This window comes from Vombatus ursinus, unplaced genomic scaffold, assembly GCF_900497805.2.
Source record: "Vombatus ursinus unplaced genomic scaffold, bare-nosed wombat genome assembly UNPS02014942.1, whole genome shotgun sequence".
NCBI lineage: Eukaryota > Metazoa > Chordata > Mammalia > Diprotodontia > Vombatidae > Vombatus > Vombatus ursinus.
In genome coordinates this window covers 2036003-2052252 of record NW_020954720.1, presented here as the reverse complement: position 1 = coordinate 2052252, position 16250 = coordinate 2036003, and positions in this window count along the sequence as shown.

The window sequence follows — 16250 nt, the reverse complement described above, 5'->3', positions numbered from 1 at the left end:
CCTGATTCTGGCTCCCTGATATTTGAATTGATTCTTTCTGGCCCCTTGCAATACTTTTTCCCTTGATCAGATAATTCTGTAATCTGGCTATAATGTTCTTTGGAGTTTTTATTTTGGGATTTCCTTCTTGAGGTGATCAGTGGATTCATTCAATGCCTATTTTGCTTTCTGGTTCCAGGGTATCACGGAAGTTTTCCTTGATAATTTCTTGAAAGATGCTGTCCAGGTCCTCCTTTTGATTGTGGCTTTCAGGTAGTACAATGATTCTGACATTGTCTCTCCTAGATCTATTTTCCAGGTCAGTTGTTTTTTCATTGAGATATTTTACATTTTCTTCTATTTTTTCATTCTTTTGAATTTGTTTGATTGATTCTTGAAGTCTCTATAGGCATTAGTTTCCACTTACTCAGTTCTAGCTTTTAAGGAGTTGTTTTCCTCAATTAGCTTTTGTAATTTCTTTTCCATTTGGCCAGTTGTACTTTTTAAGAAGTTGTTTTCTTCAGTGGATTTTTGTATATCCTTTTCCATTTGGCCAGTTCTACTTTTTAAGCACTTGTTTTCTTTTTCCCAACTGTTGACTCTTTCTTCATAATTCTTTTGCATCACTCATTTCTTTTCCCAATTTTTCTTCTACCTCTTATATGATTTTAAAGCTCCTTTTTGAGCTTTTCTGTGAGTTCTTTCTGGGTTTGAGACCACTTCCCATTTTTCTTTGGGGTTATGCCCATGTATGTTTTGACATTGTTGTCCTCTTCTGAGTTCATGTCTTGATCTTTCCTGTCACCATAGTAGCTTTCTATGATCAGATTCTTTTTTTTTTTTGTTGTTGTTGTTGTTTTTTGCTCATCTCTTTTGGCCTTTTCCTTTTCTTTTAAATTTGAGCTCTGCTCCCTGAACAGAAGAGGCACTGTCTTAGGTTTCTTGTGCCAGGGGCTGAAGGCCCTGGCTATTTACCTGGTGCTGAACTGATATTGCCCTGAGGCCTATGGGCAACCCTTGTGTCTGGTGCTGTGTAGAGGAGATAGTGTAGGGGCTGACTGGCACTGCTGAAAGTTTTGGGGGTCTGACAGCTTACCTGGTGCTGACCTGGGGTCCTAGTGCTGGTGTCTGGTGTGTGCTGAAGCCAGTGGTGTGTTTTTGTGTATCTCTGGGGCTATACTGAATCACATGGAGGTCTGGCCGCTGGAGGATGCTTATTTGCCCAGGGCTATAATGGAGCACATGGTGGTTCTTGGAGCTGGAGTCTGCCAGTTCTCTGGCTATGCTGAGGCATGTGGAGTGTCCTGGTGTTGGCATTTGCTTGCTCTACTACTAAAAACTATTTTCATAATAATACTAAGGCATTTTTGGTTAACTATTAACAGATGTAACCTACATAAACAAAAGTACTTTGGGGGAGGGTCTTCAATAATGTTTAAGAGTGTAAAGTAGTCCTGAGATCAAAAAGTTTGAAAATTGTTGGTCAAGAATATCAAAAGCTGTAGAGGGGCAATGAAAGAGGAGGACTGAGGAAAGGCTATAGGATTGGGCAATTCAAATATGGTTAATAACCTGGAAGAGAAGAATTTCATTTGAGTGGTGTGTTCATAAACCACCTTGCAAGAGATTGAAAGGTGAAAAAGAGGTAGAGATGTAGAAGTCTTTTTCTTGCAGTTAAGTTGTAAAAGGAAGGAGAAACAGAAGACAACAGTGGGGTGGGTGCTTCAAGTGTAGATTGTTTTTTAAAGGAAAGAGAGTAGACATATTTGTAGATATCGGACAGAATGAGAGAAAAACTGATCATGGAATGACAAGGGATCAAAGGCACAAGGAAAGGGGTTGGCCTTGTTGGTATGGCTAAGGGCAGACTGATCACCAATGTGGTGCATCTGTGATGGTTCAACCATTTTAGAAAACAACTTGGAATTCTGCAAAGGAAGTTAAACTGTTCATATATTTTGAAGAAGAAAGGGAGCAAGCATTTATTATATATCTGCTATGTGTGAGGCACTGTACTAAATTATTATCTCATTTGATCCTCACAATAACCCTGGGAGATAGGTGCTATAATTATCCCCATTTTACAATTGAGTAAACTGAGGCAGTCAAAGATTAAAAGACTCATGTAGGGTCATACAACTAGTAAGTGTCTGAGGCCACATTTTAACTCAGTCCAGCTCCTACCCCTTACACCACCTACCCGCCTTCTGACACAGCAAACTCTACTACTGGAACAACGAGAAAAAAAGCATATATACAAAAAATGTTCATAACAGCATTACTAGTGATCTTAAAAAACTGATAATAAAACATATACTCACAGACTGTGCAACAGCTAAAAAATATGATTTATAAATATATTAGAAAGTTATATTATAAGAAATGACAAAGGGAATTCAAAAAAATGGGAAAACTTTAAGGAAACAATACAGAGTGAAGAAAGTAGAGACAAAGGAATGATATTCATGACTACAACTATGAAAATTAACTCAATATTGATGGGCAAAAAATCTCTACCAATTCCAATGGTCCATGTGAGTGTACTGTACTGTCAAAGTTAATTAACTTTTTTTGTTTGTTTGTTTGTTTCTTTTTCGACGCGGGGTTAGAGTGGAAAGTACTTGGTGAAGGGTTTAGACTAGGTATTTGTTGGAATGTATCACAGGCCTAGATCTGAAAAGGACCTAGGAGCCATCTTGTTCAACCCTTTCATTTTTTAGATGAAGAAATGGAAGCCCAGGGAAGTTCAGTGACTTACTGAACAAGGTTGCAAAGTTAGTAAGCATCAGAGGAAGGATTTAAACCCAGGTTCTTCGGTTCTAAAGCAAATGCTTTTCCCATTGTATCACACTTCCTCCTTCAGTTGTCCCAAAAAAAGATGTTTCAATAGTCTTTTTTTTTGGCTAGGCAATGGGGTTAAGTGACTTGCCCAAGGTCACACAGTTAGTAAGTGTTAAGTGTCTGAGGCCAGATTTGAACTCAAGTCCTCTGCCTCCAGGGCCAGTGCCCTATCCACCATGCCACCCAGCTGCTCCATGTCTCCTTTTTTTTAAGGCAGTTATAAAAGTAAAAGAGACGGACAGACAGAGACAAGGAGAGAGATAAAAAAAAACAAAACAGAGGGACAGAGAAAGGGAGAAAGACAGAAAAGTCATAACACAGGTGAATGGACTCAGCTTTCTTTAGAACAAGGTCAGGTAAAATTCCAGAAAATTCTACAGAATTGTTCTCTATGTAAGAAAGATGACTTGGCTGTATAATGTTCATGGGGTCATAGACTTCAAGCTGAAAGAAACCTTGGAGGTCTCCTAGTCCAACTGTGCTACAGATAAGAAAATTGAGACCCATTGAGGTGAAGGGACTTACTCAAGCTCACATGGTAGCAGGTGGCAGCTGAGCCAGGACCAAACCCAGGTCTTCTGATGCTGAAACCAATCCTTTCGGTTTACTGTACAGGGCCTCCCACATTGGGCTCATCAATTCCAAATGTACTGCCATTCTATCTAGATTCAAGCTGGAAAGATTTGCTTGTCATCTCTTTTTCTTGTCTTGCCTTTAACTGTCCTGGGTCTGTACAGGGGAAGGAGGACACAAATTCACTTTGTGTTTTAGACTCTTCCACCCAAAGCTCATATTTTTCCCTTACACCAAAAGAAATTTACTATATGGAATACAATAAAATTATAACTACCAAACATCAACATCAGGGAACTATGGAAAGATGTGGAGTCATGGGTTTTGCATAAAGTGATGAAAATAAAAATAAAAAATAAAACCCTGACTCTAGTACTAATCACATTGTAAAATTTTGGTTAATTGTGAATTACTATAGAAAGCAAAGATTCTAATGTTATAAAACACACATGCATTCATGGGAGAGGGAGGAACTTGCTTTAGCTAAGAGAAGGGTCACCTCTTTGTCAAAGCAAAAAAAGGAGAAAAGGGGAAATGGCTTGAGAAATATAAAAATTGTAGTATTCCAGAGATATTTAATTTTTTGCTTAGCAGTTCAGACATGTCTTGTCAGTTCAGGCATTATTCCTCTTTAGTTGTATAATAGATTGTCATAGACTACATCAGGGGTGGCCGAATGTGGCCCTCTAGGTACTTAAGTACTTCACAGAACTAAGTTTAGATTCAAAGGACCACACTTGAGGACCCAGGGGTGGCAGGGTGCCCATCCCAGGACTAGTTGAAACTGTCTCTATTTTTACCACCCCTGTGCCCCAATTTTTTGTGTGGAAAATAACAATAAAGTTAATTTAGATCAACAAGTGTTCTTCGTTGAGCCCCTGCTATGTGACAGATGTTAGTAAAGTAGAAAACATGAATTTTAGAGAGAAGTTGGACTGCACCATGATATGCAATAAATCATCTGCATTTTTATGAAATGGGAAGCCAAGCATATTAATAGAGCTCTTAGAAACAGGAAGTGTTGGGGCATGTTTGATTTTTCAATTGGGCTACTCAGCCAGGCTTCGTTAACACCTTATAAAAATGAGCTCCTCCTTATTTCCTTAATGGAAAGTGCTAAGAGTCACATTTAGGATGCCCTGTATCAGCTGTAGGAATTCTAGCGTCTTTTGCTCCACTAACTTTATATCCAAGCAGGCAAATCAGCTGGATAATTGAGACCAGCAAGCCTGCTCCCCCAAGATCATTCAGATTCTCCCCAACCTCTTTCCCCCCTAGATAATCAGCTTCATTTATCCAGATGGTTTGTCCGTTGTAGACCTGATCTAAAGGCAGATTACTCCCCTTCAAAACTGTTGACATAGAAAAGGGTTGGAAGGTCTCATTTATTAGCTTTCAGTCTGTATTTCCTGGAAATGTTCAGCCAGATCCACAGCCCAGCAATCTGCACCAGCCATGTGAAACTTCAGAATGAAGAAAATCTTTGGTGTTTGTGTGGCTGTCACTTTTCTCAGCAATATAATATTAACTAAAGGATGGGATGAAAATGGAAACATTCTAGTGCCTTTCCCATTCTTGTGGCCCTAACAAGCCACAGCTGTATCCAGGGGCCTGTCCTCTCACAGCAACCTTTTTCAATCAGATCAAAAGGAAATAGATGAGGCAGAAGGTTTTATCATCAAAGCCAATAGAAATCTGTGGGAACCAATATTTCCACCTAGATTGCTTCAGTCTAATCAGACTGAAAAGGTTTTTCTCTGGTAGGAAAGGAGTTGTTAAATCAGCCCATTTGAGAGTTTAGTCATCCCGACAAATTGGGTGGCTCAATGAGTTTATCCAAGAAAATGAATATGGTGTCAAAGGGGTTTGTGCCCCCTGAGCATGCTTTGCGAAGCTGCCAGCTCCTTCCTGCGCCATTGATTTTCAACATTGAGCTAAATTTCCACCCGAGACTGTTTACTTCACACTTTTACTGCAAATAGCACCCGCCAACAATTTCATGAATGAAACCCAATCTTCTACTAGATTGCCTTTTAAGAAATTGCTAGCCTGAGTGAAAGAGTATTCTGTCATTCTAGGGAGAAGGTAAATAGAAATGTGTCATTCTGCAGCCATTTAAAAATAAATATTTGGCTTAATTACCTCATCAAAGAGCTCCGTTTCAGTCTGAATTGTTGTGGTCTTTCAATGGACTGATTTCACTGTTCCACCTTTCATCTAACTGATAGATTCAGAGAGAGCACAAAGAACCCTGAAAAACTTCCTTTTGCATTCTTAAACTCATTTTATATGCTTCAGGATCTCATTTTACTTTAATGCTATGTTCATCATTAGCACCTGCATCTGAAGTCGTCTAATAGAAGATTATTTTAAAAATAATATTAATAGGAACATTATCCCTTCCTGCCTGGACTGCTATAATAACCACCCATCTGGTCTCTTGCATCTAAACTCATTCCTTTTTATCTCTAACACTACTGCCAGATCAATTTTCTAAAAGTCTGCTTTCATTGCGTGAGTCCCTGTTTAGTAAACTTGAATGGCTCCCCCTTGCCCATAGGATCAATTCCAAATTTAATATTTCATCCAAGTTCTTTTACTATTTGAATCTAAACCTGCTTTTCAAGCCTTGTTTCATATTATTTCCTTTCATATAGTTTACACTGCAGCTTAAACTAGACTGCTTATCAAATCTTGAACATATCCCTTGCTTTCCTGCCCATTTGCCTCTGTTCTTTACATTACTGATGTATGGGATATGCCTAGAGCTTACTTGAACCAACTCGGAAGAGCCTATTGTTAAATTTTCAGTGTTAGCAAATGTGTAAAATCAAGGAATGATTTACTGTTTTGTTGATTATTTAGACTTAGGAAACTAATAGAGAAAACACCAATAGTGCAGATTAAACTAAAAAAGTCACATTTTTGGAGAGCCAGTTGTTAAATATTTACCAGCATGCCCTTTAATATTCTCCTCTTGAAATTTCACTTACTGAAAGTAAATTGGTCCTTCTGGAATGCTGTTACCTCCATGAAGCTTTCTCTGGTGAATGAGTAAATGGATGAATGAAATGTTTATTAAATATTTACTATGTGGAAAGCACTGTGCTAAGCTTTGGGGATATAAGCTAAGACCTAATCCCTTTTGCTATATAGTTCCCTGTCTCATGAATTCTCAAATCACTTTTCATTTTTTTTTACTGTGTTCTACAGTTATCACTATAACTATCATTTCTTATAGGATTTATGGAAATGACCATAGGATTTAGCCTAGAGTACACAAATGTATAGATTAACTTCCCTGGGGATAAGGGGTACAGAGATCCAGGTCTGGAGTGGAGGATGCTGGTCCTTGGGAAGTGAAATAGGTCAGTAGTGTTAGACAGAGGCAAGATGGCCTGGGTAGACAGATAGCTGGATAGGATGAGTTGAATCATGGGCTTGGATCGGAGGGCCTACTAGATATAGTGGGACACAGTAAGTTCATGGCACAGTGAGACTAGAACTCAAATCCTTTCATTTCCATTTCAATACTCTGCTGTTTGGAAGACGCAGCAACTACTGTGTTAAATACTTAAGAAACTCTTAGCAGCTAAACTAAATGCACGATCTACATTTTGTCTAGGCCTGTGATGACATTGGTGTATGGAGACTCCCAGTAAGGAAACTCCTTCCATTCATGCAGGGCCTTAGAGAGTGCCTTAGGACATTGAGAATTCTACAAATGATTTGTCCATGGCAACATAGACGTGTATTTCATGTAAGGTAAAGGACTCAAACCCAGATCTTCCTGACTTTAGGCCTATCTTTCATCTACCATACACTAATGCTTCTCAAATTAATGCTATAGATCTAAAATAATCATACATGCAATAAGATGCAGACGACCTGGATGATGTGTTTATACAGGTCCAATACCAGGCAAATGTCAAGTCCTTGTAGCTATTCTTTAGTGGCCCTCTCCATCATTAGAGTGCCCACCCTTTTTTTTTCCAGGTAACAAATGCTCATTTTACTTCCTGCCCTGCCCCTCACCTCTGCCTCCTTCCTACTTGTAACCTGGACTCCCTCTTCTGAGTCCTTCAGCACTGATAGGTCAGCTTTTTTTCCTTATCTTGCCTAGCCCAGGTCACCATGCCACTATTCAGACCATTTGCTAGTTTCCTTTTGTATGTTTTCTTTTCTCATTAGAATTCAAGCTCTTTGAGGGCAGGGATTGTTTTACTTAACTTGCATTTGTGTCCCCAATGCTTAACAAAGTATCTAGCACATGGTAAAAGCTTAATATATGATCTCTTTCCCTCTCTCCCACTCCAGGCTGCCATTCTTGGGCTGTGGATAGACACTCTATCTCTTTCTAACACCTTATGCATAATAATAATAATCATAATCATAATCATAATTATAATAGCTAATATTTATGCCACACATACTATGTGACAGGCACTGTGCCTGGCACATATTAAATGCGGCATAAATATTATTATTCCCATTTTACAGATGATGAAACTGAGACAAACAGAGGTTAAGTGACTTGCTCAGGGCCACTTAGCTAGTAAGTATGTGAAGCTGAATTTGAACTTAGCTCTTCTTGACTCCAAGTCCAATGTTCTAGAAGACATAGGAATAGGGACTGGACCTGTTATTTCACTGGTATAGGGAATTGCCAAATGAGGAAATTCCTTCTACCAATGCTTTGGCACCTTCTTTACAACTTATAGTCTTAGAGAGTTGCTTAAAGAATTGAGATGTTAAGTGACTTAACTGGGGTCACACAGCCAACACGTATCAGAGACAGGATTAGAACTCGTTTTTTTTTTTTTTTTTTGGTTCTAGGACCAGCTTTATACTAGGTACTTAATAAGTGATTGTTTAATTAAATTTAATTTCCCATTCAGTCTATCAAAATATATCTATCATGCCCTATTCTCTTTTAATTTAGTTATTCTCAGTCAACTATGAGATTGAATAGTGGTTATGTCAGGATTTTGATGTCTGACAATAGCTTTGAGTTATTTTTCCCAAAGATACTGAATTTTAACATTTAAGGAAACCATGTCTTAATCCAGAGGAATCCAATCCAATCAAAACATTTCTTAAGTGCCTACAACATGCCAATGGGGGTATATGGGGTGTTCAGGTAGGACTAGTACCTCTGGAGTGAGGGTCCTTTTCAGGGCTGCTCATCCACCTTTGGTGTCCACCTGTCACCCAACTGGCACCTATGGCTCCAAGAAGCTTAGCATATGTAGTGGCCACACCCCAATAAAAATGTTTCAGCAGATGGGCTAACCCAGGCTGAGGGTAACTGACAGGCCTCAAAACTGTAGGTAAGGTAGGTGGATGTCTATATTAAGTATGTAAAGACTCTCCCCCTTCGCACCTTCCCCCACCATAGAATGGGCGGATAAGAACAGTTTGTTCAGGTGGCCATGATGGTGGCTGAAGCAGGCACTATGGGGCATTTAGAGCTTTGCCAGACATTGAAGATCTAGGGTGCCAGGGTGGGTTTTGACTCTGTGAGCACTGTCCTTCATGAACATGGTAGAAAACTGGGCAGTCGTGGATTCAGTAGCCATGAGGCAGGATCACAGGTGAAAGATGGAATGAGCCTAATGTTGGCATGGGCTTATACCTCATAGGTTACTAGCAGGCAATAAGGAAATAATACCAAAATTTCTAAATTAAAAAAAATAGCAAGAAGTCAAATTTCCTCAATCTACCAAGATAAATGACTTAATTTTAAAAAAATGCCTGTCACCTGTCTCTAAATCTATTTCCTCATCTGGAAAATGAGGTGTTTAGAAGTCCTTCTAATCCAAAATATATAATCCTACAATTGTATTGTGTATAGATTTTAAAATGATAGTAGAGTAGAGAACCACATTTAGACAGAGATCTTCACTAGTGTGTATAATCCTATTGAGGTAAGTTTGTTCTAAAACCCAGATTCTTCTTGGATACCTACTACTGTCCTTGGGAGAAGGCTCTATCACTTTCTGGTGCAGTTTGAGTCTTTCTGGAGAGATGATAGCAACTTCAGTGCTGCAGTTTCTCCAATGACAGTCACTTCATGACTATGTCCTTGGCACCATCTTCTGTCATAGTGCTTTCTGCCAGAGTTACGTTTTACACTGAAATCATCTCCTCAATTACAGAGAGAAGGAAGTCTCTAGGAAACTCACTACCTCCTTAACTGAACTTGTGGAGGAATCTGGTGTTGATGAGGGGGAAAGCCACCACCCAGAGCCAACAGTGCAGAGATAATGAGGATCTTCCTCAGAATAGTGTAGAGTGGGTAAAATAGAACAGTCAAATAACAACAATAATAAAAGTAATAATAACAATGATAACAATAATAATAGCTAGCATTTATATAGCAATTTAAGGTTTACAAATCCCTTGATGTGTATGATCTCTCTCGATCTTCACCACAACCCTGGGAATGGGCAGCAAGGTAGTACATCAGATAGAGTACTTTGCCTGAAGTCAGGAAGACTCATCTTCATGAGTTCAAATCTAGCCTCAGACACTTACTAGCTGTGTGACCCTGGACAAGTGACTTAACCTCTGTCTATTTCCTCATTCATAAAATGGGGATAATGATATGAGGGTGGTTTGCCATTTCCTCCTCCAGCTCATTTTATAGATGAAAAAACTAGCCACACCTAGAATAAAACTAGGTGGTTTCCTTGTCCAGCTCTCTGATTTTACAGCTGAAAAATCTGAGACTCAATGATTTAAATAAGTTTACAGAGCCAGTAAATGGCAGAAGCAGAACTCTAATCCAAATTTCCCTTCTCCAAATCCAGTGTCCTCTCCACTGTACCACACTGACTTTTCTGGTCTAATTCGCTGCTCCTAATCCAGGATGAGTAGAGAAAACCAAATAACCAGACTTCTGTCTAAAATCACCTAGGTCAAGTCTCTTAAGGGTAAAGTAGATGAATTCTGTGACTTTGATTTTGGCTGCCCAGAGCCCTGCTTTGCTTACTTGATTTCAAGTTATGTTCTGGATAGTAGAAGTTGCCAGATTAGGGGGAGGGAGTCTGGATAAAGGAGATGTTCCCGTGTAGACTGAGTTATAAGGCTCTTCATACTGTTTTCATAAACATTCCATTATAAGCAATAAAGGATCATTTTTGGCTGGTGTAGAGGTTAAAATTAAGCCACAGCTTTCTTTCCTCCCTAATTTGCTTCACTGTGGATTACTCATTCCACACAACCCCAGTGGTGAAGGCAAGAAGGGACAGGGGGTGTGAAAGTGAAAGCACAGGATGAGTGTCAGAGCCTCCACAACTCATACAAACGTAACACCTCAACTCTTAGCCCTATGATAGAGGCAATAAGAGTTGACAAGCTATTTATGGCAGGGTGGGCAGTAGCTGATACAGTGAACATAGTACATGGCAAGAGGATAGTTGTGGTATGACTTACACTGTTAAAACAAGGCTGTGGTCATGGCATCTGTCCAGAGGTTGATGTGAAAATTGAAAAGTGACAACAGCATTCTGCCAAAATCTCGTATTGTCTCACAAGTCTTTCACTTTATTCTAAAGGTCAGAATATACCCACACTCAGCCAAATTGACTTCAACAAATCCCTTCTGGAAAAAAAACAAAAACAAAAAACAAACTTTTTGACATAAGTGTTGTGCTGAGGATTTTTTTTTCATAGCAAATCTTTGTAGCCTAATAGACTTCCCAAGGAAAGCCTTTGTGCCAGAAAGTGAAACTGACTGAAAAATTTGGTCCAGTGTATGGACAATTTTTGCAGCTCGGCAATTTATGTGGATGTTTTACAAAAATGGAAATCCGCTGTGACATGTATTTGATAATAAAATCATTCCACACAAGGGCATTTGCACAGTAGAGAGGCTAGGCTAGAGAACACTTGGAGTTCGGTGCAATTTGACACCAGTCATCAAGGCCTGGACCCAGCCAGGCCTTCAGTCCCTACATCAGTCCAATCAAAGGCCTCTTGTCCCCCCCCCCCCTTTCTCCCCCCACCCTTTTCTTTCCTTTACTTGCATTAAGCTTCTATATCAATATAGGCTCTACACAGGAAAGAAAGCAAGCTCACAGAAAGAGTAAATAGTAAGCATTCTCAGAGCAGAAAGGGAATTACCCAACTATTAAACACAATTAACAAGTGAAAAATGGACTGAGCTGTTCCAGAGAGATTTTCAATTCTGTCAAATAAAAAAGGAACCAGACTGCAAAGTAAACCCCTATTTTATTAGTTTTGGTTAATGACTTTTTCCATAACCAGAATTTCCCAAATTTTACTGAATCAATAAAGTCTGCCTTTGGAAATCTGCTTTGTCCCTCTCACCTCCTTTGCACTCCACGCTTTTCCTTCCCTGGAGGGGGAAAATGTTTGCAATCAGGCATTTAGCAACCACCAAAATGTGACAAAGTCACTTTCTGCAAAAGTGACATGGTCCATAGATTAAAGCACTGGCCTAGATGAAAGGACTTCAGAAGCCCCAGTCTTTGAATGCAGCTTTCCCCAGCTGTCTGAGAGAAAGGATGATGGTATTTTCCATGTATTTGCCCTAACGGGCTATGTTGAGGATTGTTCTACCATAGTTTTCCCCTTCAGGGTCCAACAACACCTGCAAAGCCAGAGGAGAGAGCAAATGCTCCTTCTGGCTTGTTCTGAGAGATTTTCTTAGATTTCCTCGTTCAAATATCGTTTTATCCCTCCCTAGTCATCATTTCTCTATTCCAGGCCCATAGACTCCATCCCTTCCCCTGCCGGTCATAAATATCCAACTTTGGTTTCAAAGGGGATAGCTCAATTCAATTAAACTCAGCAAATATTTATTAGGTGCCTACTATATGCCAAGCACTGCTCTAGGAATTGAGAATTCCAAAATAAAAATGAAATAGTTCCTGCACCCAAGGAGCTCTTATTTTACTTGGAGGGAAGGGTGGGATGAGATTGGAAAGGGAAGGAAAGTAGGTACACAAATGAGTAAATACAAGATAGATATAAAGTGGCAACTGGTCAATGAGAGACTGATCCTTAAACATGGCTCTCATTTATCATCCTAGGTGGACTTACAGACATAGCATGAGCCATATTTCTGCCTGTGGGGAAAGGGGTGCAGGGAAAATGTGACTCCCATATAGGGAAAAAAGTTTTATACCAGTTACCTTAAGCTTGGGCCCATGTTACCCAGGAACTTTGTGTGTATGTAGGGGGAAAGTTCACCTCTCAGTTGGGAAGGATGTTTGTTTTAACTTCTATCCTTGTAAAGCCTTCTCTGTTAATATTCATTTGTAAAAAGGGAAGAAAACACACACACACACACACACACACACACACACACATGCACACAGAATCACATACAGAAATACATTTTATTCAACAGGGAAATAGGAGTTAAAGGGGAAAAGGAGGAATTAAAAGGAGGATAAATTAAGAGAAAGATTAGTCCTGAGCAAAACAACCTCCAACTAAGGATGTACAAAAATACTTATAACTCTTTTTGAAGTGGTAACGAATGGGAGTCTGAAAGGGTGCTGTTAATTGGGAATGGCTGAACAGGTCATGGTATATCAATGCAATGGAATATTGTTGCATTGTAAGAAATGATAAAAGGGATGGTTTCACAGAAACTTGGGAAAAACTGTGTGACCTAATGCAGAGGGAAGTAAACGGAATGAAGAAAACCACTTACATGATGACAACAGTATTAGAAAGATAAACAACTTTGAAAGATTTAGGAATTTTGATCAGTTTAATGATCAGTCATGATTCTAAAGGATTACTGATGAAACCTGCTTCCTGACAGACAGGTGAGAGACTCAGATTACAGAATGAGACATTCTTTTGGGTATGGCCAGTATGGAAATTTGTTTTCTATATATGTTTGTAACAGGGATTTTGTTCTTTCTTTCTCAATGGGGGTGAGGGATGGGGGGGTAGGGTAGGTTGAGAGGAAAGGAAGGCAGATTTTTGCTGATTAAAAAAAATTACAATTTTTAAAATGTTCCTTTGTAAAAACTAATTTACATCAATTAGCTGAAAGTTGTTAAGGGAACACACCCAATTGGCACTTATAGCCTAGAGCAGGGGTGGGAAAGCTTCAGACTCAAGGCCACAAGTAGTCTTCTAGGTCCTTGGGTGTATTGTTGACTGAGTCTAAGTTTTACAGAACAAATCCTTTTATTAAAGGGCTTTAGTCAAAGGGTTGCACTTAAGGACCTTGAGAACCTTTTAATAAAAGGATTTGTTATGTAAAATTTGGATTCAATCAAAAAGCCATACCTAAGGACCTAGAAGACCACATGTGGCATTAAGGCCACAGGCTCCCCTTCTTGGGATAGAGATATGTGGTAGAGGTAGGACTTACCTGATTGGAAGTGGAAAATGAGGGAGAATGAAGAGATAAGAGAACATCCCAGATTGTAAACCCAGGTGAGTACCAGGTGAGAACTCTTTGAGTTAGTCAGTCAACAATAATAATAGCTAGCTAAATGTTAGCTATTACAAAACACGTATAAAACATTATACAAAACATGTATAAATCTGTGTGTATTGGATATGTATGGTGTAAATCTAAATCTTGCAAAGCACTTCACAAATGACATCTCATTTAATCCTTAGAAAAATTATACTCATTTTACAGATGAGAAAACCGAAGGTAGATAGAGGTTCATGTAGCTAGTGTCTGAGATAGGATTCGAACTCAGGTCTTCTTGATTCCAGGTCCAGTATTCTATTCACTATGCCATGTAGTTGGCTAATAAATGCCTACCCTTACTTAGCACTTACTGTGGTACAAGAACCATTCTAAGTGCTGGACATACAAAGAAAGGCAAAAAAATTCCTGCCCTCAAAGAGCTTATATTCTAATAGGGAGATTTGTCCACTCATACTGCCACAATCCTAGTTCAGGTCCTCATCACCTCTTGACTGGACCTTCTCATCAATAGTCTTCTAATTAGTCTCAATGACTTAAGTATTTCCTCACTCCAATTCATCTTCCATTCAGCTAACAAAATGGTTTTCCTAAAATCCATGGTTTCTGCCCATAAGAAACTCACATTCTAATGGGGGCAAAACATGTATAAATCTGTATGTATTGGATATGTATGGTGTAAATGGAGTTTAATGTCAGAGGGAGGGCACTAGCAATGGGAGGGACAAGAAATTCCTCTTGCCAGAGGTGGGATTTAAGCTAAACACTGGAGAAAGCCAGGAAAGCCAGAATGCTTAGGTGTTGGGGTGTGAGAATGGGGTGGACAGAGCATTTCAGGCACAGGAGACAGCCAGTGCCAAGGCATACAGTCAAGAGATGTAATGACATCCAGCTGAATTGTAGAATGGGTGGAGGGGAGCAAGTATATGAAAACTGAGGAGGTAGCAAGAGGCCAGATTGCAGACAGTTTTAAATAATAGAGGACTTACATTTGATCCTGGAGTCATTAGGGAGCCACTGGAGTTCATTGAGTAGGGAGTTGACATGGTCAGATCTACACTTTAGAAAAGTCAACTTGGTAGCTGAGTGACAGATCGAATTGTAGTGGGGAGAGACTTGAGTCAGGGAGACCAGTTAGAAGACTATTGCAGTAGTCAGGAGAGGGCTAATGAGGGCCTGAACCAGGGTGGTTACTATGGTCATGGAGAGAAGGGTTCACATATCATAGATGTGAAATTAGAAATAACCAGATTTGGCAATGGCTGGGATATGTGAATAGACTGGGAATGAGGAGTAAATGATAACACCAAACTTGTAAGCCTGGGTGATTTAGAGGATGGTGGTATAGTAAAAAGGGAAGTTCAGAAGGGGTAAGTATTTTTGTTTTTTGTTTTCCCTGAGGGTGGATAGAAGAAGGAGGGAATAGTAGGGGTGGAAAGAATGGGTTCTCTTTTGGACATGTTGAGTTTTTGGTGTCTGTGGAACCAAAAGCTAGGTGGAGGTATCTAGTTGGTGATGCCCAGGAGTAAGGTTAGGGCTGGATATGTAAATCTGGGAATAATCTACATAGAGATAAAAATTGAACTCAAGGGATCTGATGGGATCACTGAGAGAGTGAAGAGAGAGGAGTGAAGAGGCCCCAGGACATAGCCCTGGGGTACCTCCTTCACATATGAAACAGAGAGGACATGGATCCTCATTATGGATAGTGATGCAGCAAAGATGACTAAGAAGGGACAGTCAAGCAGGATTTTAGAGCATAAAGAGTTGTCTGGTGTCACTTCTGAAGAAAACAAAAGGAAACAAAATCAAAACCTCATGCTATTCATCCCATAGATTCTGGGCTCATAGTGTCATCTTTATCTCTGAAGTTATTTTTATCAGTTCTGTGAGTTCCACAGAGATCCGCTGCTTAAGTATGGCCCAACCCTTGACATGTCTGTATGAGCTTCTGAAGGAAGCACAGAAATTTGACATAGTAAGATTTCAGATCCTTACAGGATTCATAGAGGGTGTGGATGATTTCTTTGCACACCTTGAGTAAAATGAGTTAGATGTAGAAAGAGAAAGGGTATGGTCTGATTCTACCTCCAAACCACACAAATCTGTGGATTACTTCCTTCTAAATCTCTGTGCAAACTTGGTTAGGAAATCAGATTTCACCTTATGCTATAAAACAACATTTTTCAAGCAGTGATCCACAATCCTCCACCGTTCTGTGACTTTATTGCCACTGGATCCCTCTCCCAGGTGATCTTGCCACTCTAGCACCTGTGGGTTTGGTAGTAGAAACTGTTGTGTCCTGCACCAGGCTTAGACCTCAGGGCTCAGAGGTTTGGCTGGGCCTCTTAATTTTCAGCCCAGCCAGAAAACTTTCAGTTCCACCCTGTAGCTTTGGCACAAAGCCAGAATGGGCAAGGAAGTC